The following is a 24734-nucleotide window of genomic DNA, read 5'->3' on the forward strand; positions in this document are numbered from 1 at the left end:
TTGTATGAAATCTTTGTAGAAAATAATATTTAAATGAATGTTAGATTATATTTGAGAAATTCTGGGTCTAAATGTAAAGTCTAATAATGATAGCTTATCTCTATTCTGAAAAAGAATAAAAATTTCCTTATTATATAACAAATTAAGGGTAAAGTAATATGCTGAAGTGCCACTGACTACAGTGCCATGGTGTTTTCATATTCAATTTATTGCTCACATGTTGAAAATACGTCTTAACACTTTACATATGATGGCTTTTATTTCTTTTCAGAATTTTGAGAGCTAGTAGTATGACTAGCATCTTCACAACAAAATAAACTTTTACTAAAATATTTATATAGTTTAGCAATTCAAAAAGTTTGACTGCAAATCTTACAGATTTATATAGAAACCCTTTAAAGGATATATATTTGCCTAAGTGTATATAAGTTTTATGTTATTCATATATAAGTTTTATGTTATTCTTAAGGATTATTTAAATTGATTATTTAAAAAGAATTGTTTTGTACTTTTAGTCTTCCTACAAAATAAATTTAGTCTATGTCACTGAGATTATTTATAACATTTCACTTCATGGCTGTCTTTAGAGTTGGCAAATACAGTTGAAATCAGGACATGTTGTTAAAATTCAAATGCTCCTGTTTCTGAGTATAAATAAAGAAAATACAATTTTCCCCCCCAAAGAGAGGGACATCATTCCTTCAACTAAAGTACAAGATCCGAGGTGCATTTATTTAGAGCAATCAATTTCATTCACCAAAAACCAAAAGCAGTGAAATGTAAAGCACCCCATTCAAGATCATAGTAGGGAAAGATTTTTGGTGACTCTTAAATGATTTCAATCTAAGTGTAAATGATTTTACATCAAAGCCTTTGACTTTGTGTTCTCCTCCCTAATAATATCTTCTCTGTTAAAAAATTATTACTAGAAAACCTATGAATATATGTAAAAGAGTTACTAAACAAACACCTACGTTCTTTCTCAAGCAACCCAAATTTTACTTGTATTCAAACAATGTAACCTTTAGTATACTATTTATACATATTTGATTGGCAAAAAGTGTAATTAATTATTATTTTACTTCGACAACCTACAGTGTTTTTGATGTTATTAAGTTTTTAATACTTTTCTTCTTTTATTCATCTTGACGTGATGACTTCTGTGCTGAGTATAACCAAAGCAGAAATTTAGTAAATTTCCAGTTAGAACAGGGTATTTTAAAACCAGCCTTGCACAGTAAGCTGAAGGAGATTTGAATTCCCTTTGTTTGCATTTAGGCCAGCATGCTTTGAGGTAGAATTCTATCAAGGAAAACCCTTGGGGCCTTCTCAACAGAAGAGATCAATTGTATGCTGGTAGATTATTTAAAGGTCATTTTGTCAGAAGGATTTTTGAACTGGATTTAATGCAACCTTTCTCTCCAGCCCCATTTTTAAGTGATATAGAAATTTCCCTGTGCTTTCTGTTTTTATTTATTATGTTTTTGTTTTTAATTTTATTATTTTCTAGAAGGACTTATTCCTTTACTATTTCTCTTGAGTATTTTAAGATTCTTAATTAAGTGCCCATAACCTATCCAAAAGAATAGATACCCATTTACTATAAATACAGTACATGGATTTTTTTTTTTAAAAAGAAAAGAAACAATTTCTAAAAAGGAATTTCTTATGAGAAAATGACAGCTTAGAAATTGTAGTGCTGATGTATAAAAAGTAGTACAATTGTCATTATCTTTAGATCAACCCAAACAAAATCATTGATCCCCATGCTATCATAGCTCTGCATGAGAAGATACATTATAAATAGTGGAAAGAAGATAAAGTGGCACAGTAATTAAGGCTTGTTAATTTTTTAGAAATCACAGTTTTAAATTCTGAACACATAGTGCAGTGACTATCCATTTCATATTTGTTGGATAAGCTTTCAAATACACTTGTTTATGACCAAGAAAAAAATGTTCCTAGAAGTTAAGTTGTTTTGATATAAGTGTGAGTAAAATTGCAACTTTTCCAGAATCTCTCATCTGGCCTCAGCGCATCTCTGTATCAATAGATATTTCCAAGAGGTGGAGAGAAATAGTTCATCTCCATATCAATAGGCAATTACAAAGGGGAAAGAGGGCATATCTGAACCAGAGAGGTTGGGTGGGGTCTTTTCTTCTGCAGCTGGGTCACAATAGTCATGGGTGAGCAGAAGGGGATGACTGCTTGTAAGCAATAAACCTGTTTCTCCCACTTTATTTCTCCCTTTGATTGATTTCGGTTCAAAGGTATTAGTCCAGGGCTGGAAAAATATTTTCCCCCAGAGTTACATCTGGCATAGCCAGCAGGATCTCTGAACCAAGAAATCTGTCTTCATGGGTGCGATCCTTGGGCGGGCTGCCCCTAGAGATGGTGGGGAGATACCTGGAACCTCCCCTGTAGATGGTGGGGAGGTCTCAGTGGCTCCAGCAGTGGAGGGTGCAGCTCCAAACAGGAGCACCTTATCTGTGAGGCTTCCAATTGAGGAGCCCCTAGTGGGGAATTGGTGCAGGGTAAAGCACCTTCTAAAGGTGTGGGGACTTCCCCAGAACTGGGGAAAGGTGGAGACACCAGAAGCTGCAGAATTAGAACTCCGTGAGACAGAAGACTGTTTAGAGGCCGTGAGTGGCTGGGTAGTAGTCAGGACTGTGGGATGTCTGTTTATCAAGACAGTGGAAAGGGTTACCCAGGAGGGAGACACACTTTGGTGTCGCCTGAAAGAGCTGGGCTATGGGATGCCATTAAGAAAGAAAGAAAGTTATTGAGATGACAGGTTGCACTCCTGGAGGACATGTTAGCAGCGAGGGAGAAGGCAGCAGGAAAATTTGCGATGCAGAAGGCTGTGGGTCAGGAGGAGGAAAGAGCAGTGCCCTCAGCCCAGAAGATGGTAGAGGAGATATATTAAAGATGACTTTAATACAGGAGAGGATGAGAGGGTGGGGTGAGGGCCAATCTGTTGCCGAGACCACCACCCAAGGCACCAGCCTCTCCTGTATTGAAGGCCCACCTAGTTGTAATTTAGAAAATAAAAACATGAGCTCCTCAGGGGGAAGAGACATCTCCACCCCAGATTGTTGAGCACTCTATGCTCCACCTCTACACCCAGGATGAGCTGGTGGACATGAGCATCCAGTATAGGCAGAAGCCATTGGCACCTCTGCCTACATGGCTTTTGCATGTCTGGGATATGCAGTTGGAAAACATTGTTATTTGGGGTTCTGAAATGGGTAGATTGGCTTCCTGACAACTCCCTTCTCTCCAGCAGCAGTTGCAAAGTGCCCATCACAACTTAGGGAATTGGGTGCTTCTGAATTGGCTGACAGCAGTCATCAGGGCAGCTTGGCCTAATCAGGGTGATTTACCATACTCACTCACTAGGTGAAAAATGTATGCAGAGCTCCAGCAGGTGTTATGGGAGCTGGGCATGAAAAATATCATCCATAATATGAATCCACAGAGTTCTGATGAGGAGTGTTCACTATAGGAATGAGAAATCTGAGGCTCCATACAGCAACCCCAATCTCTTTTTGGGTGCCTTGTGACTATTCTTGCCCCCCATATAGGGCAACCCTTAAGTGAGCCTACTCGTACTTTAGCAGTTCTGGGGGAGGTTGAAACAATAAGAGCATGAGAGGCTACAATTGGATAGGTGCAAAGGGCCCCATGTAGGTCTCAAGGACCCAGATGTGGGTTGATTTGATAAAGGCTGGGGTAGTGAAAGAAAAACTCAATGGGCAGCCCAATAGGCTGTTGTTAGAACTGTGGCACCAATTAAAGCCAGAGCAGCAGTTCCAGCTGCTGAGGTCCAGGACATGGAAGCTGGAGGCAAAGCCCATGTCTGGCCTGTGTCCCTGCAAGACTTCCTGGGGGATTGTACTCAGGATTCGCCTGGGTCCTCACACCCACAGGAGGACAATTGGGCATCCTGTTTGACTGAGGGGGGGGGTCAAGGCCCTCATCTTGGAGGACATTGTGGGGACTGGAGGCCACATGCAGAATTATCAATTCATTGGTCCCCTGTGTATGTACAATGTGTCCTGGTGCTGGTGGACACAGGAGCTCAGTTTTCTCTGATTTATGACAACCCTGAGCATTTTCCTGGGACCCCTGCTGTGATAGATGGCTATGGGGGTAAGACAATTAGAGTGAAGATACCCCAAATCCCACTGGCGATAGGGCATTTACCCCCAGAAGAATATACTGTGTACATTTCTCCTATCTTTGAATATGTTTGTGGGGTAGCTATCCTGCAGGGCCTGTGGTTACAGACCACTGCAGGTGAGTTCAGACTGAGGGTACTTGTGGTAAAGACAATTCTTAGGGGACATGCTATTTACCCACCCATAGTTCTGCCTGTACCTCAGCAAGTGACAAATACTAAGCAGTATATATTGCCTGGGGGCCACAAGGAAATTGGAGAAACTCTTCAAGAGTTGGAAAATGTGGGCATCATAAAGCCCACTCGTAGTTCTTTTAACACCCCAGCGTGGCCAGTGAAAAAGCCAGATGGCTCCTGGTATATAAATGTGGACTACAGGGAATTGAATAAAGTCACGCCCCCTTTGCATGCTATTGTCCCCTTTATAGCAGCCCTTATGGACACCTTCAGTCATGAAATAGGGACATTTCATTATGTTGTGGACCTTGCTAATGCTTCCTTCTCTATTGACATAGCACAGGAAAGTCAGGAACGGTTTGCCTTCTTGTCAGGAGGCCAGCATTCACTGTCCTTCCCCAGGAAGACCTCCACAGTCCCACCACTTGTCATGGACTTATAGTCAAGGACCTGGCCACATGGAAGAAACTACAAATGTTGGGGCTATATCACTACATTGATGATATCACGCTCACATCTGACTCTCTTGCAGATTTAGGAGGGGCAGTTCCTAGACTGCTGAAAAATCTACAGGAGAAAGGATGGGCTGTAAACAGCACCAAAATTCAGGGACCTCATTTGTCTGTAAATTTCTTGGTGGTTCTCTGGTCATGTGAAACTAAAGTTATCCCAGAAACAGTCACAGACAAGGTCCAGATTTTCCCTACCCCTACCACTGTGGCAGTCTTACAAGAGTTTTTGGGTCTTTTGGGTAACTAGAGAGTGTTTATCCTGCACTTGGCACAAATTCTAAAGCTCTTATACTGGTGGTATGAAAGGGGTTCAGGTGGGACTGTGATGAGACCTGTGCAGGTGCTTTTACTGCTGCTAAGCAAACTGTCAAGGTTGTATAGGCCTTGAGTGTAATGGACTCATCAAGGCCCTGTGAACTAGATGTTCATGTAACCAAAGATGGTTATGGATGGGGCCTTTGGCTGCAGCTTAAAAGGACACACCAGCCTATTGGATTCTGGTCTATGGAAAGGAGCAGGGGTCTGGTACCCCTTGATAAAGAAGTAACTGGTTGCTGTGTACTATGCCTTCCTGGCTACAGAGCCCATCACTGGAACAGCTCTAACCAAAGTAATAATCACCTATCCCATTGCAGGGTGGGTGCAAGCCTGGATCCAAAGACCATGGAGTGGTGTGGCACAGGCACCTACACTGGCCAAATGGGATGCATAATTACAGCACCATAATGCCCTTTCTACTAACCACTTAAATGGAGAACTCCAGTACTTGCTGGGGCCAGTAACATATACCAGTAGAAAGCAGGAAGAACTTGATTGTGAACCATTGGTAGCTGAGAGTCTTCATCCAGAGGGAAAAGCCCCTATACCTAAAGATGCTTGGTATACAGGTGGCTCCAGTCATGGGCAGCCCCCAAAGTGCAGGGCTGTGGCTTTCCATCCTAAGACTGAGACAATATAGATGGAGGATGGAGAGGGGAAGAGCAGCCAATGGGCTGAGTTGTGGGCAGTATGGCTGGTGATCACCCAGGAGCCTTTCCCCATAGCTGTCTGCACTGACAGCTGGGCCATCTATCAGGGCTTGACCCTGTGGCTACTGACATGGTACCATGCCAACTGATGGTCAGTCACAGGCCCCTTTGGGGGCAAGAGTTGTGGCAAAACTTATGGTCCTCTGGTCAGACTAAGACAGTTACCATATATCATGCGACTGGCCATTTGTCTTTAGTACCCCCAGGGAATGATGAAACAAACACATTGGCCCAGGTGCATTGGATAGAAGAAGAGCCTGCCTCTGGTATAGCCCAAATGTTTACATCAGCATTTGCTGCATGTGGGTCAAAAGATAATGTGGGCTGTAGCCCATTGGTGAGGTTTTCTGTTGACCTTTGAAGAAGTCAGCAGAGCCAGGAGGGAGTGCCTTGTGTGCACTTACACCAAGTCCCACAGCAACATGGGACAATAGTAAAGGGACCGATAATCCTTCTCAGGTGGCAGATAGACTATATTGGGCCTCTGCGCATATCAGAAAGATATCAGTATGTCATGACTTGTGTGGACATAACTAGTGGACTGTTGGTTGCTTTTTTCTGCATGTTGTGCATATCAGCAAACCACCAAAAGAGGCCTAGAGTGTCTCTGTGCAGCCTATGGCTGGCTGCATGTGACTGGATCAAGGCACCCACTTTACTGGACATGCATTACAAGAATGGGTGCAGCAATTAGGAATAAAGTGGAAGTTTCACGTACCATATAAACCTACAGGGGCAGGCATGATAGAGAGGTACAGTGGTTTGTTGAAATATGGCCTGAGTCTGACACCAATAGTCTACAGGGCTGGTGAGTTTGCTTATGGACAGTGCTACAGCGTTTGAATGAGAAGCTCAAAAAGGAGCCTTGGGCATGTGGATATGCTCATGCACCTTGCTGCCTCTCCCGTACAACTGTATGTGCAAACCGAAGAGGAGTTACTGAAGCCTGGATATGACCAGCATAGCAGCATCCTGCTGCCAGCCCCTACTGCATTAAACCCTGGAGACTCTGTTCAGTGGACTTGGCCCTGGACATTTTGACACATAGACCAGCAATGGCTGGCCCTTCTGGCACCCTGGAGGAAAGGCCTGTAAACTGGCCCCCTGTATATTCCTGGAGTAACAGCAGAGTGGCCCACAAAGCTCATGGTAGTGTACCCAAAGCGTCTGGGAGGTAAGAGCATATTGCAGGGAAGTTTTGCTTATCTTTATGGTCAGTGCAGGTACCTCCCATAGCCCTATATATTGACCCATCTGTAAATCCCACAAGGAAGGGGGTGAAAATCTGGTATACTAGACCAGAATGAGATCGCATTCCTCCCACTGTCCTATCACAGGACCACTCTTGCATGCATCCTACCTGATGGACAAGATTTACCTATGCTGGTGTCATTAAAACATGTATTATCACCACCCTTGAGGTTATTTTCTCCTACAGTCCCTCTGGCCTGGACCCATCCCCTGGCTGCAGCTACTGTGTGATGATTGCTCTGAACTCCCTACCTGTTCAGCTACTGATCTCCTGTGTAATGGGTGAGCTATGGACTAAATCTGCATAGGACTTTGAACTTAGCTGAATCCTCCAGCTTGAGGATTACCATGATTTCATTGCTATTGTTACTCTATGTTATTAGTCTGTTTACAGTGCTCCAGTTTTCTCACCCAGGGGCCACTGTGAAAGATGGGGAGTGAGTAGATTGTGAGGTGAGATTTCTGGAGGAGTAGGCTGTGGGTAAAGTTGCAATATTTCCAGAATCTCTCACCTGGTCTTAGTGCATCTCAATAGGTATTTTGAAGGGGTGGAGAGAAGTAGTCCATCTCCATATCAGTAGGTAATTACAAGGGGGAGCAAAGGCATATCTTGACTGGAGGGTTTGGGTAGGGTCCCTTTTTGTAGCTGGGTCATGAGAGACATGGGTGAGGAGAAGTGGATGACTGTTTGTTGGCAAGAAACATATTTCCCCCACTTTATCTCTCCCTTTGACTGGCTTCAGTTCAAAATATTTTGCCCTGGGCTGGAAATATATATTCTTCCCGAGTTACAATAAGAATGAGGTAAATTGTGTCAGATGTCATCATCTCATATGTTCTCACTGATAAGAACTCAGTTGCTCAGCTGCTGATAAGCCCACTGGGGGTTTATCAATAAGACATGAAAAAGCAACTATGGTAAGGGGCACTGGTATGTATCAAAAATACCTTTATAGACTTGTTTACTTACTTTACTCACAGATGAAGATTTTCATAATTTCAAAGGAAAAGAAAAATAGACCACATAACTTGCTCAATATTAGAAATAATGTCATTTCTCACATCAAGTCATATGGGGACTGTTTAAAAGTTTCTAAATAATCAAGGGACCATCCAACAACCACGCTCATCATTAAAAATATACACATATTCTGTGTGCATGAGACACTTTAGAATTGCTCTTGTCCATATACAAGCAAAAGCATAACAATATACGTCTTCTAGGCATATCCTTTGGTAATAGGATATTACCATAATATCCAGTCCCAACAAAAATGGGTTCTTTGGTCATATTATTTGGGAAATAATGCATGCTCTATCGTCCTACTGGAGGGTTGAAAAGTATTTAGACCCTAAAATAGTCTTGCATCTTTTAACTTGTTTATTCTAATGTCTCCCCAACTTATTTAACCACAGAAATGAAAAGCAAGCACAACAGTAAACAAATATTTATTAATATCCCAGGGAACTATTTTTCTTAGGAAAACCACTAGTATATGCTGCAAAATATCATTGGAAACTACAGAGGTTACAACTATTGAAAAGAAGAACATCAAAATTGGTATACTGTTGGATTTCTACTCAAAGTTCTCTCCAGGTGGTCTTGATATACAAAAGAGCCACAAAACCACTCCATTGCTCTCTGGGAGCTCTCTGTTCCAGCTCACTGGGTTAAGACTTGCTGCAAAGTATTTTTTGAAACAATAAATATTTTAAATGGAGATAAAATCTGTGGCATGGTTTTTAAAGTAATCACATTATCCCATAGCAGCTACACAGGAAGGAAGAAAGACCCTACGTCTATGTTCCCATTTTATCTTCTTTCCCTCTGTACCAGAGATAAATAAGGGGGTACCATTCTCACTGCTTTGGGTAGAAAATAATACAGTAAAAGAAAAATAAAACCAAGGCCCAATACTACTCCAACCTTACTAACACTACACTGAAAAGCTGACAAATCAAATCCACAACAATAAAATATCATATATGTTTGAACTTAATCATTCAATTATGCTTCTTTTAGGTATCTCCTTGCAAGTTTTGTAGTATTGCTCTTATTTTTTGCTTCAGTGCTTTACAAAATAGTACTATTGAGTGTTGTTGCAGTTACTATTGTTTTAAGAATATACGGCCACTGGGGATTTACATCCTTCCTTGTTGGTACCCATTTATGCCATCCAGGTCCCACCCCACCAACCCAGCAGACAGCCACTGGGTCAGAATATTGTATACTTACTATTCACAAGGGTACACTTGTTTATGATGTTGGCAACTCTTTGTTAGCTTAGACTTTCTTTTTTTACCCTTTCAAAACTGTACATATTTGACTGATATTCTTTAAAGTTTCAGTGTGATTTTTTAAATTCTAAATAAACAGTTCATTTTTGTACAGAGTGCAAAGGTACTTCTTAAAAGTTCACTCATGCAGACATCTTTCCCAGGCTACACACATTTATTACTCAACTGTAGGTGTACTAGGATGCCAGCTTTCAGTGGGTCATCACTAGCTCATCATAAATGCTATTTAACATGAAAATGATAATAGTATATGGTCCTTCATTTAACAAATCTTGTAGTCCTATTATGTGCAAGAATCTATATGAACTTTAAGTGAGGAAAAACAAAATACCTTAAATGAAAATATCACTAGAGTTTCCTCTGACTCCTGTGCATGAGCTTACTCCTGGACTGCTTGGAGGTTCTTTGGGACACAGAGGACTGAAGCTGAGGATCAGGTGCTTGAGTGGAGGCTGGAGGCCCCGTCACACATTGGGGGCTGTGCTCTTTTGAGCTAGATACTTGCTCATAATCCCTAGGGGCCACCTGGCCTTTCCTGTTACCTGGCATAGTGCATATGAGATTTCTGCTGCAGTCCATCACCAGAGCCAGTAACCAGTTGCCTAACCTGAATAGCAGCAAATTTGGGGACATGGACCTGCTGTTGTAGATCAACTTTGCCATAAAGTTGCTGGACCGCCAGCAGCCCAAAACCATTAAGAATTTCAGAATTTGGCATTTATTCGTTGGGGAATAAGGTAGATTGGAAGAAGAGCTAAAATACGTTTGATGGCAAACATAAAGCTGAACAATTGAGAATTTTCTATCAAATGAATGATAACAGCTTGGTTTATCAATTTTATAAACCTGTGTTTTGTTTTCCCTCATTTAGGACTGTTATGGCTGAAGCAGAACTTGAACATAATCTTGAGCATGTCAGTTGTTTTATATATGTAAGTTTTCCTCTTTTGAAACCTTTTCTAAATTGGCATTTCTTACGGATGGTTCACCTGTTAGTTTTTTAGTCTGGACCACACAGTCCTTGACAATTCTAGCCAATCAGGCTGTTTGCTACATGCCAGAATCAAAGTACATAGCTGTGAAATGTTCCAATTCTGCAGATAGCTACATAATGGCTACAGATAAAGTAACAGCTATTTGCTCATACTTTGGAAACAACATTTGGGGTTATTTCAATATTTTCAGGTGTAGATTTGGGAAACGGTATTTGTACTCACCCTACAATTCTTGATAAAGTCTCTCCTCTTTACCTGTAAATTTTATGACTATGCCAAAAGGAACGGGATTGGTTCATACAATCCCAGTTTATGATATGGAAAATTATGGTGTAAATTTTCAACACAACTTGTCAATGAACTATTTACTGGATAAAAATGGCATTTTCACAGATGTTTCAGGTCCTGAACTTCAAGGCTGTCCTTTAAGAAGGAACTGATATGGTTATAAAGATGCTTCAGGCTTCAAAGCATTTGTTGAAAGAAGAAAACTTATTACATAGATATCCCCATGTCTGGGGGATTAACAAACTAGTGTTATTTGTGCCTGCAAGGCGTGGATCCTAAGATATTACGATCACATGAATATTAAGACCACAACCAAGGAATTGTTTAAAAAGGTGAAATTGACTCCTAAATCTAGAGCAAATGCCATGGTCAAAATCATGGACAGATGACTATATTAGTATACATCAAGGCAAAGACTTTGGGGTGTTCCAATTCCTGTGAAATACATCATAGCACAAAATATAAATTGCTTTTGATCAATAGTCAAACCATTGAGCACATTATTGAACAAGTGGTGGGTTGTAGACTATTTTCCTGAGCAACTACTCCAAAAGAAGCCTTATCTATTACTGGTGGTTCTGATACCTTGGAATATGTATCTGGCCAGGATATAAAACATCTGGTTTTATAGTAGATTTTTATGACTTCATGTTCTTCTGACTGAAAAAAAAAGCAGATTTGTCCCTAGAAGAAAAAACCCAGTTTGACAGTTAATTTCAGTCTTCCCTGATTAGCAAATATGACAGCAAGGGGAAAAAAATGTCCTTTGTAAGAAAGTGATTGCCCATGGATTTACCCTTTCAGAAAATGGAGAATAAATGTTCAAGTATTTTGGGATTATTATTAATCCTTATGTCATCAATGGAGGAGGTGATCAAAGCAAAGAGTTTCTCTGTGGTGCTGATTATTCTTTTGTGGGTAGCTGAGTCCTATAGCTTCACTAAAGTGACAGTTGGCTCATCATTACTTAATGCTGCCAGAGATATTAGCAAGTTCAGGTGTACAGTTTGCTTTCTTTTGGGAAACTTGTCTGGTTTCAGTCCAGAAACTGATTTCATCCCTGCTAAGGATATGCATGTCATGGACCAGTACATCCATGTAGGATTTTGCAAACAAGATTACTCAGTCATATAAACAATATGATCTTGGAAAAGTTGTTGGGCTATTACAAGCACTTTATACCACAGAACTCTCTAACCTTCATTTCAGTGTAATCAAATATAGGCTTTAGTGTGAAAATGAAAGTGATTTCAAATGACACTCTTGTCAGACTGCATTAGCTGAAATACTGGATGAAATAGTGCATTCTTTTGCTTTCATTCTTCCTCTTTGCTAAAGTGGTATTCTAGCACAAGCAATATGGATTTCCACAAAAGAGAAAGAAGGCAGCAAAAAATGGAAGAAATACAACAGAAAAATTTCTAATTTGACAAAACTATCAAACAAAATCCAAAAAGGCTGAACAAATTGCCATATTATAAACACAAAGAAAACCACAACAAACCACATCATCATCGACCTGCAAAAACAAGAGATATAAAGGAAATCTTTAAAAAAGCCAGAAGGGGAAATCTTATAAAGGGGAACAATGTAAGAATGACTATGGACATATTGTCCGAAACAATGTAAATTAGAAAAAATGGAAGAGTATGCATAAAGTGAAAGAAGGGGAAAGAAACACACACACACAAAAAAAGCACCCAAACTCTTTCAACCAAAAATGATTTATATAGAAAAAATATACTTAAAAGCAAAAAGAAATATAGATATTTAATAAACAAAAATAGATAAATTCAGTCTCCTGTAGAACTTCATTATAAGAAATGTTAAAGGTAGTGTTTCAGTGTGAAAAAAATAATACTAGAAAAACACTAACTTCTCAGAAATAGATGGAAAGTGTTAGAAATCTTAAATATGTAGGTAATTATAAAATATTTTTGGTTTAACATTTATAATTCGTTTAAAAGATGATTCTTTAGAAAAAAAGTGTTATGTGGGTTGTAAAACATATAAAGAGATATACTGTATGACAATACTAACACAAGGCACTAAAGGGAGAATGTGGAAATATATTGTTATTAGGTTATTATGTTGTACATATAGTTAAACAGTATTTGAAAATATACTGTGATAAATTTAAGATGTAAAATAGTGAACTTTAGAGCAAGCACAAAATTGATCATATACATAAAAAAATGAATTTATATGAAAATTTCTAAATCCAATTAAGCAGAAAAACATGAAAAAGAACAAAAAGATAGCATAAATAGAAAACAAATAGCAAGATGGTATCTTTAAACCATCTAGATAACAGTAAATGGCCTAAACACTCCAATTAAAAGGTTGAAATCATTAGAAAGGATAAAACAAGAATCAACTATTGTTTCTCTACAAGAAATTCATTTTTTATTATAAAAGCAAACTTATTCTAAATTAAAATCATAAGCCTCTATCTAACCTAAATAAGAAAAAAAAGAGAGAAGACACAAACTAGCATCATAAATGAAAAATTGGACATCACTATAGAGCCCATGGACATTAAAGGGATAATAAAATAAACTAATCAACTCCATGACCACCAATATGTCAACCTTGATGAAATGGATCAATTTCTTGAAAGACATGCTCTACCAGAACTCTTGTAGAAGTAATAGGTAATCTGAATATTTCTATATCTATCAAGGAAACTAAATAATTAACAACTTCTGGACAGAGAAAGCACCTAGCCCAGATGTGTTCAATGATGAATTCTAGAGAACATTCAAGGAAGAAATTTTAGCAATTCTTTCCAAACTCTTTCAGAAGATAGAAACAAAGAGAATACTTCCTAACTCATTCTATGAAGCTAACATTACCATAATACCAAAACCAGACAAAGTCATTATAAGAAAAGGTAACTATAGATCATACCCCTCATGTATATACTAAGTGATTATACCAAGTAACAGATAATAAGGTTAATATACCAGCAATAAAAATAGGAAAGTTAAAAACACAATGTCATGTATATTAGCATCCCAAAAATAAGATACATAGGTATAAATCATACAAAATATGTACATGTACATGAACAAAACTACAAAATTCTGATGAAAGCATTCAAAGATGACTTACATAAATGTTGAGATATTACATGTTCATGGATAGTGAAACCCAAATTGTCAACATAGCTGTCTTTCTTACCTTGATGTACATAGACTCTGTACAATCTTAATCAAAATTTCAGCAAGATATTTTTTGGGGTATCAGCAAATTGATTTTCAAGTTTATATGAAGAGACAAAATACCCGGAGTAGCCAACACAATAGTAAAGAAGAGAAGAGTGAAGACTGATACTACATGACTTCAAGACTTACCATAAAGCTACAGGAGTCAAGACAATGTGGCATTGGTAGAAGAACTGACAAACAGATCAATGGAACATGGTAGAAGGCCCAGAAACAGGCTCATGTAAATACAGTCAACTATGACAAAAAAGCAAAAGCATACAATGAAGAAAAGATTGTCTTCCCTACAAATGCTGCTGGAAAAACTGGACATTCACAGGCAACAATATGAATCTAGATGCACAACTTACAACATTAAGCAATTCATAATGGATCACAGACTGAAATATAATGCAAAACTGTAAAATTCCTAGAAGAAAACAGGAAAAGATCTAGATGTCCTTGGCTTTAGGGATGAATTTTCAGATACAACAGTGGAGGCACAATCCAAAAAAGAAAACATTTATAAATTGTACTTCATTAAAACTAAAAACACTCTGTGAAAGACAATATCAAGAGAATGAAAACACCGGCTGGGAGAAAATATTTATAAAAAATGTATTTTCTAAACTATACAAAAATTTGGAAAATTATAAACATGAGGAAAATCAGCAACCCAACTTAAAATTGGCCAAAGATCCTGACACCTCATCAAGGAAGAGATGACAAAAAAAAAAAGGATATGAAAAGCTGTTCCACATCATATGTCATCTTGGAAGTGCAAATTTAAACAATGAGATACCACTACATACCTATTAGAATGGCCAAAATCTAGAACACTGACAACAACAAATGCTGGTGATGATGTGGAGCAACAGGATCTATAGTTCATTGCTGGTGGGAATCTAAATGGTATGACATACTGCATATATTTTAAATATCCTATGCATTATGTTGTATTAACATCCTAAAAAAAACCTTTTCTAGCTGAGGTTAGCCAATTCTAAGAGAAAAAAGGGCCCAGCTGGGAGCATGCCTCTATTTAGCTTGTACACCCTGAGAGGCAATATTCCTCTGCATTAATTATCTCAGAACCAAGTACCCAGCAATTAGCAAGAACCCCATATACCACCAAAATTAATAGCAAAATACAAGCAAACCTGCAAAAGAAAGGATCAAAAAGAAAGAACTGTATTTTAAAAGACCAGTAAAACTGATAAACGTATTTTCTAAAAAAAGCAAGGAAACAATTTAATGAATGAAAAGTGAAAATCATAGAAGTTCGACAGACGTTAAAAAGATAAACAGTACATTTGAAACATGTATACAATAGACAGCATCTTAGAAAAATACAATCTACCAACACCAAAATTATTGGAAATAAACCTGTCTTGCTCTATAATTATTAAACAAATTGAATGTATCATGAAACACTTCCCACAAAGAAAATTCTAGAACCAGAAACTTTTATCCACAAGTTCCAGTATGCTTAAGAAAAAAACAATGTCATTTTTGTCCATAAATATAGACAAAATAGAAACACTACCTGTTTCACTTTCTGAGATTAATATAATCTTGATACAAAACCCTGAAAAAGTAGTATAAGGAGCAAACCTATAGCTCAGTCTCACTTATGATCAGAGAGAAAAAAAGGAAATGCCTTAAGCAAATATTAGCAAATTAAATCCAGCAATATAGGAGTAATGAATTATATATAAGAATTATGATTGCATTAATTTTTGTTGTTATTTTTCTGGGCTGTAAATTTGACTTGACTTTCAAAAATCAACTTAAAAATCAAATGATGTAATTTACCTGCTAAAAAAATGAGGAAAAAGCGCTTCAACAAATAAAGAAAAGGCATTTGATAAAATTCAGCATTTTTTAATAAAAATCTCTTAGTAAACTAGAAATAGAAGTGAATTCCTCAATCTGACTGAAGACATTCATAGAAAGCTTACCACAACCATCATATATAATGCTGAAACATTAAAATTTTTCCATCTGATATAGGCAACAAGATAAAGATTTATATTATCACCATTTCCATTTAATGTATCACAAATGTTCTAGCTAGTAGAGTACAACAATAAATAGATGAATATTTAAAAAATAAATAACAGCATAAATAATTCAAAGGAAGAAACAAAACATATTGCTCTTAGATGATATGATTATGCACTTGGAAATCACAGAGAATTTACAGGTACTATAAAGATTAATAGAAAAGTTTAGTGGAGTTGCTGAGAAAACAATTAAGACACCAAAATCGATTATATTAGGTATTGCAACAATGAACAGAATATTACATTTCAAAAGTTACCCTTTAAAATAATATAATAAAAATATATAAAATGTTTAGAATAAATCTAGCCAAGATAAATAACATTTATCAATTAAATCCAAGAACTAGAAACATAAAATAATCACTGAATGTGAATTCATGTTCATAAATAGGACCTATGTTTTCAATATATAAATTTCCCACCAAATTATCTATAGATTCTACAAAATACTTAATCAATATATAGGTGGTATTTTTGGAAACTTGAGAAAATGATTTTCATATTTATACATAATTTTGGAAATATGAAACTACTTGAAAAACACAACATGAGTGGACCAGCTCACTGGATATCAAAATTTATTACAGAATTTTAGCCAGTTGTGTAGATATTTGTACAAGGATAAATAAGTAAATAAATGGAACACAGTTGAGCTTCCTATATAAGCAAGCATATAGGAGAACTTGGTTTGTGACAAAAATAGCACTAGAGAGCAAAAGTAAGGAAAATTTTTTCAATAAATGGTGTTGCCATATTGGATCCTAATTTAGTACAAAATATGAAAAATAAAACAAGAAAATAATTTTGACCCTTATCTCATGCCATGCACAAAAGATCAATTACAGGTAAATTTCATATAAAAGTATGAAAGGAAAATTACAAAGCTTTCAGAATATAATATCAGAGAATATTTTTCTGATCTGGAGATTACTACTAAGCAATGTAAATATATAAATGATAGCTACATGCAATCATGTGGCTGAAACTCATCAAAATCATTTGGAGTGAAAAATCCAGATATAAAGTATGAACACTTTTATTTAAATTTCACAATATGACCAACCTACCCAAAGTGTTTGTTATGTACACTTAAGTGGTCATACTTTAAAGAAAAGAAAAGTGATTATCAAAAAACTATGATAGTGATTACTTTTGGGTATGATAGAGGTAATATTTTATTGATCTGAGACATGATCACATGGGGGTTCACTATAATTTTTAAGTTGTATACTTTTTTTCACATTTGGAAAAATAAAAAGTTAAAGGAAAGTTAAATGGGAATTTAGTAGGGCCACAAAAAGTGAACCTGTAAATGCTGTTTAATCCTATGCTAGTCTAAGAAAAGTAGAACACAGTTTTCCAAATTAGTCTCTCTCAGTGAGAGGTTTCAGTTAGAGGTAGAATAGTAGAATTCTAACCAGAAATTAAGATGTGTGTTGTTTACAACATTCTTTGTGTCATATTCCTGAGGCAGATGCCATATATTATAAAATAAAATACAATATTATATATCACATAGATCATATTATGTATTAGTATGCATTATATTCTATGTATATCAGCATATATATATATATTATATAATGACCCAGTGGAATATTAAAATTTAGTGAAAAATCAATGAACGTCTTTTACAGAAACAACATGAATGAATCTTAGAATCTTAGCATAGAGTAGAAAAAGTAAATTACATAAGATCACCAACAGTACAATATTATTTTATACAACTCATGCCAAGCAAAACTAGACATTTAATGTACACTCACAAACTCATACACATACATACATACATACATATGTAAAACTGAAAACTGATTTTAAAAAGTCTAAAGAATGAATGCAAACTTCAGGATACTTGGAGAAAGAATAATCAAGGGGATAGGCTCAAGAGCACACATGTGAGAAATGCAAAGGTTTTGAAGATATTCTAGTTCTTGGGTTAGATGATAGGTTTGCACGTGTTTTCCTGCTTCAGTGCTTTATATGTATGGTGTGCATATAAAGAAAGAAGCTTTGCCTGTATCAGATATTTTGTGTTGAAAGTTTAAAAAAAAACAAAACTAATATATTTCTTAGTGATGGGAACTGTATAGAAACAAGAAGCTCTTCCACCCAACAGAGCTGTCATGTCATTTGCTGTCAGTCTCATGGAGAATTACAGGGTGAAACAAAATCACCAGCACCAGTGTAATCCCTAATGAAGCCATTTATCATCATGGAAACAATGCTTAGCAGAGTGCCAAACTGCTTATTTAATAAGTGAGAAAACGGACAGCAGCATTTTACTTAAGGAGCTGCCATTAGTAAGCCAAATTTGGAGAATTGTAGACAAAATAGGCAAAGACATGTCCAAATGGCACACAATCACTTTATAATACAAGGTCATATTTTTGTAATATTGGAAACCAAAACTGGAGTTCAGGCTGTTATGCAGAAATCAGATAGGCTTTTTTATTTCACTAGAGGTACTGATTTTCTTACCACAGAACAGTCTTCAACAGTATGTCCTATAAATTTTTACTACTCTTGCTAGCTACCAAATGAGCATTTTTTCAAGTTTTTTGTTGGAAGAGGCCTCTTGCTTATTGCCCTTTTCAGCAAAACTCACATGTGAGACAAAATCCTCCTAGCAAAATCCTTTAAGAGGCTCAATAAACAGTTAATTTCAAAATTAATTATTAAAAATTGACTCCCTGTTACAATACTGTAAATACTGAGTGCCTTCTCATTATTAGTAGAGTATATGCATATAATTCCATACTGTAATACATTAATAATCATTTTAACAGGGTTTTCTATTCCCTGATTAACTTTATTAATATATCACTATCTATCCATCAATGGAAATAAACAGTAGGGATATAGTATTGGTTTATTTTAAAACATTAACATTTATAAAGAATAACAAATGGGAAAATTTAAAGGAGCAGAATATAGAGAAATATTTCATAATCATGAACATTAGAGGAACCTAAATTGAAATAATATGTGGTACTATTTTTCATATGATATAAGAAAAATTATAACATGATATGTCCATGATTGCTGAGAATCAACTGAAACTGGTATTCTGAGCATTGCTTGGTGCTGTAATTTTGGGAAAATTTAGAACTCAAAATGTTCAAAACTTAGTCTACCTTAAGGAAACAATCCAAAAAATAAATAAAACAGTCACAGGGAAATTCACCACTTTGATGATTATAACTTAAAAAACAAAATAGAAATGATCTAGAGGGACTAAAATAGAGATATAATTATATAAAATATAAAGTATAGCCAATATACTCCGGAAGTATAATAAGGAAGATATTATGTAAACACATATATATATTTATTACAAATAAAATTTCTAAAATTAAAGAATACAAAGTTATGAGAAATCACAATTAGGTAAAATAAATATGTAAAAAGTAAGTTGGATGGAAGTAAGGTTAAAATACTTTAATATTGTCTGTGTAAATGGTACATATTTTTTTGTTATTCTTAACTACTTCTTCAATATTGTTGGATTATTTTTATACAAAGTTCTCAGAAATTAATTATTGAAAAGTACAAGCATGTTCCACATAGGATGAGTTTGAATAAGATTGTATCTAATTAAAAACAGTGACAAGTACATGTTACACTATTTCCTAATTTTCTGTTCCTCATAAAATATTCATATGTCCTTGTATTTTACTTAAAGCAACAAAAAAATATAATTAAATGTGTTTTCTTGATTTTAAAGAATGACTAAAATGAAATACTGGTAGCTACTATGTCTTACGTGAATGTGTGCACACAGGAAATCTGAAGACATGGGCTAATAATTTAATCAGCCAGAGGAAGGAGGAAGGCAGTTAGACAAAGTATGAGGTACTTTCTAAGAGCGGTGTGAGAAAGCCAGTGGGCATTTGTCATCAGTGCAGCAATTTAATGAGTCCTGTCCTTACCTCTTAAAGGCAGGGCTTGAAATTTGTTTATCTTTATAGCACAGCTCTTGGCAGACTGACTGGCACACAGTCACATTCATAAATGCTGACTAAATGTATATACAAATAGCTGAAAACTATAAAGGTGATCAAAAGCCTCTGTTTTTCAGATTTTGGGATTTAATAGACTGACTAGTAAACTTTCAAGAAACTTCTCCAGTTTACCAATTATGCCAGTGTCATTACTAAATGAGCCTCCTTTCTCTCTCAAATGTGTCCTCAGTGGGTAGTAAGCCATATTTTTTAAATTCATTTTGTTATCATTAATCTACAATTACATGAAGAACATTATGTTTACTAGACTCCCCCCTTCACCAAGTCCCCCCCACAAATCCCATTACAGTCACTGTCCATCAGCATAGTAAGATGCTGTAAAATCACTACTTGTCTTCTCTGTGATGCACATCCCTCCCTATGCCCCCCACCCACATTATACATGCTAATCGCAATGCCCCCTTTCTTTATCCCTGCCCTTATCCCTCCCTTCCCACCCATCCTGCCCAATCCCTTTCCCTTTGGTAACTGTTAGTCCATTCTTGGGTTCTGTGATTCTGCTGCTGTTTTGTTCTTTCAGTTTTTCTTTGTTCTTAAACTCCACATATGAGTGAAATCATTTGGTATTTGTCTTTCTCCGCCTGGCTTATTCCACTGAGCATAATACCCTCTAGCTCCATCCATGGTGTTGCAAATGGTAGGATTTGTTTCTTCTTATGGCTGAATAATATTCCATTGTGAATATGTACCACATCTTCTTTATCCATTCATCTACTGATGGACACTTAGGTTGCTTCCATTTCTTGGCTATTGTAAATAGTGCTGCGATAAACATAGGGGTGCATCTGTCTTTTTCAAACTGGGCTGCTGCATTCTTAGGGTAAATTCCTAGGAGTGGAATTCCTGAGTCAAATGGTATTTATATTTTGAGCATTTTGAGGAACCTCCATACTGCTTTCCACAATGGTTGAACTAATTTACATTCCCACCAACAGCGTAGGAGGGTTCCCCTTTCTCCAAAACCTCACCAACATTTGTTGTTGTTTGTCTTTTGAATGGTGGTGATCCTTACTGGTGTGAGGTGACATCTCATTATGGTTTTAATTTGCATTTCTCTGATGATGAGTGATGTGGAGCATCTTTCCATGTGTCTGTTGGTCATCTGAATTTCTTCTTTGGAGAACTGTCTGTTCAGCTCGCCTGCCCATTTTTTAATTGGATTATTTGCTTTTTGTTTGTTGAGGTGCATGAGCTCTTTATATATTTTGGATGTCAAGCCTTTATCAGATATGTCATTTACGAATATATTCTCCCATACTGTAGGGTACCTTTTTGTTCTATTGATGGTGTCCTTTGCTGTACAGAAGCTTTTCAGCTTTATATAGTCCCACTTGTCACTTTTGCTTTTGTCTCCCTTGCCCGGGGAGATATATTCATGAAGAAGTCACTCATGTTTATGTCCATGAGATTTTTGCCTATGTTTTTTTCTAAGAATTTTATGGTTTCATGACTTACATTCAGGTCTTTGATCCATTTCAAATTTACTTTTGTGTATGGGGTTAGACAGTGATCCAGTTTCATTCTCTTACATGTAGCTGTCCTGTTTAGCCAGCACCATCTGTTGAAGAGACAATCATTTCCCCACTGTATGTCCATGGCTCCTTTATCGTATATTAATTGGCCATATATGTTTGGGTTAATGTCTGGATTCTCTATTCTGTTACAGGGAACTAACTTCATAACAGCTGATGAGGAGAGAGTAAAAACAATTCAAAACCTTTCCAACGTAGGCTGCCATATTTTAACTTCTCATAAAAGTAAATTTTAGAATGATGATTTTATAAGTGGAGGAATAAGTCAAATTATCTTAGCTATTTAATAGAAAAGTTCAATTAGTTCAACTATAAATTTCCTTCTCCAGATTAATTTAGTCTGGGGCATGGCTGAGTGGAACATTTGCAAATAGGAGAAGGTATGCAAATGGGCAGGCTATTCCCTATGAAATGTCAGGCTATATTGTATGTGTTGCCAAAATTATTAATTCTGTATGCACATACAGATATAAGACAGATAAGGAATAAATGCTGGAGAAGTATAGGTAAGGGTAAAATCCTCCAAAACACATGGAATGTTTACTATTCATGTTATTTAGGTAATAGAGAGAGAGCAGGTATGTATACCTGTGCACATACCATTTTATATTTCATTGTAAAATATGGCTCAAAAGAAACTGCTTTATGTATATGGACTTCCAGGTTGAATCATGTAGAAAGAAAATGTGGAACATATGCTTAGAAACTTTAAATAATCCACATACTTCCATAGAACTTTTTAAAGTTTGTGGCAATGTAGCCTCCTTTGTAATTAGCCATCGTGGGAGAAAGCCTTTTCCAAGTGTATCGTATTACAATTTTTCTTTTTTAAAAGAAGTACTGAACAGCAGGTTGTTAAGTCTTTCCCCTGCCTCCTAGAACCTACACAGCTGGCACAGAGGCTGGGGACTGGGAAGAACCCTTACAAACTGCACATCTCAGGGCTGCCAGCACAAAATAAAATGGAAGCAGTCACATTGTGAGGCCTTTTATTCATTCCTCAGATTTCGCAATGAAACCAAGTGCATGTTTAACTCAATGAAGAGAGGAGGTGAAGGTACCCTGAAGTAACATAATGTACAGTGGTGCAGAATTTCACCCTGAGGTGTAATTTTAATTTGCTTAATGGCTCCACACTGTATTCCTCTGTCCCTACTGTGCATAATGGCATGTACATTGCACTGACTGCTTGGGAAGTTTCTGAGATTAGGAGAGTTATGTGGCTGCCTGCTTTGCAGCAAAATAAGTGTTAATTTTAAGGTTTAGTACTCTCTTAGGAAGGGATGACTGTGAGAAGTTAGTACTTATTCTTCTCTAAATCTCTGGATTTGGATAGTTTTTTCCTCCCAGGAGCCCAGATTTAATAGACTACAAAATGATATAGGGATGTTTTGTCTCTGTACACAAACAAATGAACACACACACACACATAGAGCAAAAAAAAATAAACCTCAAACAATCAAAACAAGAAAACACACAAATTATTTCACGAAATGTTTCAAATATTACTAATTAAGCAAATACATTTGGGACACTTAGCACCACACTAACTTCAAAGTTCATGTGTGGTCACTGCTCACAAAAAAGTTGTTTATGTGAAATCTCAGTAGGGTGGTTGGGTGGAATTATATCTGAAAAGATTTTCTATTTCTCTAATATTGGTATCTTCTCAGATTTTGGAACTAAGGCACTGTTCAGCTTTCAACTGAGTCTTTTGCAAACTTTTGTTGCAAAGCAGTTTTAGTCTAATTCAAGGCATCCAAAATTTTGTGACTGTGCATGTAAGACAGCAAAATTGCTGGTTCCTAGGAGTTAATAAAAAATCTGTTTTCTTATCTGTAATGACTTTTTTCCACTGTGGTCAACAAGAAAAGAAAAAAAGAAAGATTCAAGTCATGGAGTCACTCCAGAATTTCCTGTAATTCCTGGGCTCATAAAATTTGGATAAATAACTACCTTATGAAAGACAACTCTGTATTTCACAAACACTTGTATGTTTAAGGGAATCAAAACCTCAGATGCTCATACAGACCAAGTTACTAACCCATGAGTGGAAAAGGACCGGTGAGAGTTGCATCGTACATGCAGTCTATAGAAAGTGACTGTTCCTAGACTCCGGGAGATGGAGGCTGTGACAGGCAGAGAAAGATGTCCACATCCTAACTCTCAGGACCTCTGAATCTCTTTCGTTGTACAAGAAAGGAGAACTAAAGTGTATGGAAGTAAGTGTGGTAATTAGCTGCTCTTAAAAGAGGGAGGTTATCCTGGATTTTCCAGGGTAGGCCCAATGTAATTCAGGATCCTCGAATGTGCAAGATGGAGGCAGAAAAGTCAGTGACACAGAGAAGAAGTGTGAGCAAGACTCTGCTGGGCCATAATTGGATGAAGATACCAAGGGCTGAGGAATGCAAGCTTTCTCTAGAAATTAGAAAAAACAGAATGTGGATTGTCCCCTAAGTCTACAGGAAGGAATACAGCTTGTGACACCTTGATTTTAGCCCCGTGGTACCTAATTCAGACTTCCAATTTACAGAACTGCAAAACAATAAATACGTATTGTTCTAAGCCACTAAGTTTGGTAACCTATTACAGGAGTACCATGAAACTGGTATGTTGTCTGTGTGCACTCTTACATTCAAGGATCATACTCCCTTGCCCTAATTATGTCAGGGCCAGGTACGTCCACTAGGGACAACCTCTATGCCCCAGAACCCACCCAAATCATTCAGACTATGCATTGTTAAGCTCACTTAATCTGACTCACTCCATTCCTCCAGCAAAAACCACAAGCTTTGGTTTTTCCCACTCCTTCTGCCTTCTGACCAATCCTGGTGCTTCCCTGTGCGACTCTGCATGGCTGCTGCATCTCCTGTTTCTAGGGATCTGTAAGTATAAAAACATCTTCATTCATAGCAGTTATTATTGTGCCCAAGGTCTCACTATGCTTGAAAACACAAATCCTGGGTACATTTAAAGCACTGTATAGTGTTTTAAAACACTAATTCTTCTTTTTCCAGGATTCTTATCATCTGCTCAAACAACAAATTTTTACATGACCTGAAGATTGCTCCTGAAACTTTATCTTTTCTCCTTCAACAAGTGATTTCCATTTTATGCACCTCCATCCTAGACTTCTCCAAACGCCTCTCTATGCTGGATTCCCCTCCAGAGTTTAT

General features: G+C 36.9%; 1 pseudogene; it reads left to right on the forward strand.

The window, feature by feature from the left end:
• Positions 1 to 2812: 2812 nt before the first annotated feature.
• On the forward strand, positions 2813 to 12065 carry LOC118932047 (isoleucine--tRNA ligase, mitochondrial-like; annotated as a pseudogene).
• The last annotated feature ends 12669 nt before the right edge of the window (positions 12066 to 24734 follow it).

This window comes from Manis pentadactyla, chromosome 3 (assembly GCF_030020395.1).
Source record: "Manis pentadactyla isolate mManPen7 chromosome 3, mManPen7.hap1, whole genome shotgun sequence".
Taxonomy (NCBI): Eukaryota; Metazoa; Chordata; class Mammalia; order Pholidota; family Manidae; genus Manis; species Manis pentadactyla.